Here is a 5,154-nt window from a genome sequence, read left to right as displayed (position 1 = left end):
GCTTCACTCTAATGTGAGTCTCTTCATTTTTTTCCTTAGATTGAACTTGCACAATGAGATTTGGGATTTTTTTTTCCATTCCCTAGTTCCCTTGCTTTATACTCCTTTTGTCACTTTCTATTTTGCCATAATTTCTGTCTTGTCACTTACCATGCACTTCATCCATATATTTTCTATCATTCATCGCTTGTCACATTTCGTCATGTTTCTATTTCGCCACGATTTGGGTTTTGGGGCGTCCTCTTATTGCTCACCCACCTATTATTTCCTTTGTTATTCCCTTTTTCCCTTACTCACCATTTGTTTCATCTTTTTCTTGCCAGGATGTCTTCTCGCAAGGGCAAGGGACCCGCATCCTCTTCTACTAGACGTAAGACCACCGGTTCCAAATGAAAGAGTGCGGGGACTAGTTCCCCAACCCCTCGCACAGGGCGACCCGGACCTGCCCCTAGTGATTCTTCAGACTATGATGAGGAACTCTTCCACTGTTCAGAGGCAACAACCAACTGGCAGGCCTTCCTGAAGAGGTCTGTAATGATGGAGAAGACTGTGGTAGTTGCTGACTTCCATAAGTCTCAGCTTCAGGAGAGGTTCACCGTATAGACCGTCCAGTCTATCCTCCACATAGATCGTTCATGCTACGAGCAGCTGGTTCATAGATTCTACTGTAACCTGAAGGCTTCCTACCAGTATGGGGAGTATGTGATAACCAGCATGGTGAAGGGGGTGGACATTCAGTTGACCGTGGACACCCTGGCTAGCATTTTGGGTATCTCCTCAGCTGGGCACCGATTCTACAGTCCTCCCAGGAGTAAGCCCATGGGCCCGTTCATGAGTTTGGAGACACCGGACCACATCTATAAGACCATCTGTGGCAGCACGGAGTGTTCGGATTCCAAGACATCATTTTACTCTGAGGTTCGTGTGTTTGCCCATTTGGTCCAGTTCAACTTGCTCCCCAGAGGAGGTCATCGGAACCAAGTGGGCTTCATGGCAACCTTCTTAGCTTACTGCATCTATACGGCCTTAGAGGGAGGTGCCGAGCACTTGTGCTTGCCTTACGTCATCCTCAAGATGATGGAGCACCATACTTCACACCCCGAGGACGGAGGATTTCCATATGGCAGGATCCTCACCAGGATCTTTGAGTTCTTTGGGGTGGACCTGAGTGGTGAGGAGGGGAAGACTCCAGCAGATAAGTTTGACAGGGGGAATCTATTGAGGATAGGTCTCCACACTCTTATGGATGTACCTCAGAGAGCAGGAGCTTAGAGAGGTAGAGATAGGAGGGCTGCCCCTATGGAGGATGTTCCCATGGAGGAGGAGTCTAGTGAGGACGATGAGGACTATGTTCCTCAGGGTGGGGAGGAGGATTTTGTGGACGAGAACATCCTTGAGGAGGTGCCTCAGGAGTCGAGAGGTGCTAATCTTGGCTTCACTAGAGCTGCAGGCCCACAACATAGAGCCCCACCACCTAAGAGTGGCACCTTTGATTTTGAGGGCATGATGACTACCATGAGGGCCTTGAAGGATGGGTAAGATCAGATGTTAAGAAGACTGGATGAGAGTGCTTCTAGGGAGGAGCGCATCCTGGAGAGGCAGGCTACTTTGGAGAATTCCTTTCTCAGACTGGGCCAGGACTTGGATACAACGGCCAATGCCATTTCAGTAGATTTTGGCTGACTTTGGAGGGAGGTACAGCTAGTGAACTCGAGGTTTGACTACTACGACCATCGACTCAACGTTAACTCTAGACCTCAGGTGAACGTAGTAGTATTGGACGATGATGATGACGATGATCAGTGAGGACTTAGCTCATCCACACCAGCTTCTCACCTGTTTTATGTTGTTGATCTCATTGTATTTTTCGTTCTTTTCTCATTCTTTGTACTTTCTTTGTAATTGGACTTATTTGTGGGGTGATGTGTTTTGATGGTGGTTTGTGATGAGTTTGTATGTTTGAATACCTGTGTAGTTTAGTTGTGGTATCTTTTGTAAATTTTGATCATTGTTATTTATATATCTGTTGTTTATCAGGTGTTTGTGTAAAAATTTTTGGAAATCTTGTTTTGTGCCGTTATGCAGCCGAAATTTCATCAAACTCATACTTGATGGGTTATGACATCAATTAATTAATCTTTCATTTTCTCTCATGCATGCCATGAATGCAATAACTAAATGCAACCATTTTTATGACTTTCTTTCCTCGACTTTTATCTCTTTGAAGTTTTTACATTAACCCAATCCCATTTCCTATCATAGATTCTATGGGGTCTAATGGTATGCTATGAGTGGAATAGAGCATCACGCTCTGATACCACCGTTGTAACACCCCGTTCACATAGAACCGGGCCAGTGACCGGGTTAACACCGGCTAACCCAAACCTTCCAGGATCATCTGATACAGTATTCCACCATAGCACACATACAACTATGAAAGTGTTCAACAGTTCAGCAGAAGACTTAGTTTACCTGTAAATGTTCCCATTATACTTGATACCTAAATTGTAATTACATAGTTAAGTATATGTGGGCCCGCAGGTATGATATTTACACAAAAGGAATACAACTTATATATCAAGTACACAAAGGGAATCATCAAAAATTAGAGAGCCAGCTCAGCTCGGTATTAGAAGTAGAGCTCAGCTCGGTATCAAAAGGTAGAGCTCAGCTCGGTATCAGAACTGCTGTCCCGCAGCACAGCCCTCGCACAAGCAGTCCGTGCTGTGCTCAAATTCCTTGGGGACCCACTAATCCTCTTCCAAAAATTCAACTATGGGGCCCGACCCGTGCTCTTCAGTTTGATGACCTGCAAAATCGTCTAAAAGAGGTGCACATGTGGGATGAGCTCACTAGCTCAGTAAGTGAAAAGAAGGACCACACAACAGTCCACACAGCAAATCACAACCATATGCTCTATATGCTATGCAATTCATTTTTAATCACATCCACCAAAACAACATTACTAAGTCCTTGTTTTAATGCTACTACAACCACAGTGCGCGTATACTCCAGGTACGAGCTGCGAACTTCATCCCGCGATACACCCATAGGGCTGTCAGAGAAGGGCCACCGTGAGTACTCAGAAAAGTAAAACATGCCGACCACCGGCTCTCAACATAAAGTAAATAACAGAAATAAAGGTGCTGACTCCAACAACTTAAAAGCAGTACGATTGGCCCTCTTGAATATACCACCGGGGTTGCCGACTGTCCTATTGACCAGCCGGGAGTATGTCTAACTGCCACAGTGACCCGACAACCGTGACCACTTCTTCCCCCCAAATGGTAACCCAACACCTCAACCCCTGTTGGGAAGGGTCATAGCACGGGAAGATGATAATCCTACACCGTATGCTCCTATGTGACATAGTATGATTGCATAGTGCCTCCGCGTCCCATTCCACGGGCCACCAATGCACTCGTTTCCAAGCCGACTACGGCATCTAGTCTACTAATGCATTATGCACAATGGTGTCATCATTCATCACATATTCACATCGTCATTTGATATTAAGAAAATAAACACAACACATAAGTCATAATAATATGAGGATGGCTAAGTTGCACATAATTCACATGATGACATGACTAGTCTAGATACAATTAAATGAATGCCAAGCAAGCCTTATCATAAGGCCAAACGCCCTCTCCCTACTTACCTATAGTGTACAAGGACTCACGCTCAGTACGGGTGAGATCCGGTGCGAGAAGCGTACGTGTTGGTGAACCTAACATAAGTGAATGGGGTTAGCATTTCACCATTTTGGAATCAAAATTAACACGACCCAATGACAAAATCAGGTTTAGAATCCTAAAAGGTCACACGTCCGTTTTGGGTCCGTTTGGACCTAAAAATCACGTTGGGAGCCACTCGGGTGGGTCTGACAGCCCACCTGTCATGACCCACCAGTCAGACCCACCGGTCATGACCGGCGAGCAGGTCGGCCCACCGGTTGGGCCCGAGGGTCCTGCTAAGACCGGTGGGCAGGTCGACCCACCGGTCGGCCCACCGGTTGGGCCCGTCGATTGGCCCTGAGGGCCTGCCCTCTCAGGCGGGTGCCCTCAGGTGGGCCGTTTGACCCACTAGTTTGGCCCACCGGTCTTGGCAGGAAAATACCATTTTTTCCCAAACTTCCCCCAACCTTTGGGGAATCAAATGAGGCTTTTCCAAACCCGTTCTTCACACAATCAAGGTCTCATAAGATGGTTCTAACCTAGATCTAGGTTAGATTTAAGGAATGGAAGCCATATTACCTTCTTTGTTCAAGAACTCGTTCAAAGACCCCAAAATCACTTCAAATCACCAATGCTCCTCCAACCGTGGAAACACTCCTTCATATCCTTCAAAATCAACACATAAACTATCTATTAAACCTTAGATTCATCATCTCAAGGGGGATCTACGAGACCTCAAGAAACTCTACATAAATCAAGGGTTTTACTTGGGTATGGTGAAAGTTTAAGGAACCCAGCCTTTGCTCACCTCTAAACGTAGATCTCGTATTGGAGATCACTCTTCCGGTGTCGGAATGGGAAGATCAAAACTCGGCACCGCTGAAATCCATCTCTTCTTCCTTTTCCTTCTCTTTTCCTCTTCTTTCCCTTCTTTTCTCTCTCCTCTTTACTCTTCTCACCAAACGTCCGAGTGTCATAAATGAGGAAAAGAAAAAGGGAAAACATAAGATAGCTATTTATACCTTTTAGAATAACTAAGTAATCACATGGGTGGGTCACTCAAGTGGGTGGATGCGCCCACCTGTGATCGCCCACCTGAGAGCCGAAAATTGGCCAACAAGTGGGATTTTGTTGGGATTCGACTCTTGGCACAAATCACCCTCTCGGTGTAAGGTATATTGTACGTATGCGCTTTAGAATATGGCTACATACCTGATTTATCCATACATGGCCTTATGATATGTGCATGTACACGGCTTGGGTACACCCATCTCCTCTGGCACTGGCTCGGACTTGTCTGGCCAGCCTGTGTTTAAGGTCACCGTGGCCATCATGGTCCATAAGGAACCCACCTTAACTCTCTCCGATTTGGGTCCTGCATGGTTAAACCAGGTCAACCGTGTAATCAGACCGGGTTTAAAAAAGTAGGGTATTACAACATGTCCCTTCCCCCCTCCCCTTGTTCATTTAAAAAATT

This window comes from Macadamia integrifolia, chromosome 1 (assembly GCF_013358625.1).
Source record: "Macadamia integrifolia cultivar HAES 741 chromosome 1, SCU_Mint_v3, whole genome shotgun sequence".
Lineage (NCBI taxonomy): Eukaryota > Viridiplantae > Streptophyta > Magnoliopsida > Proteales > Proteaceae > Macadamia > Macadamia integrifolia.
The sequence above is the reverse complement of the archived record's forward strand: the minus strand, read 5'-3'. Positions refer to the sequence as shown.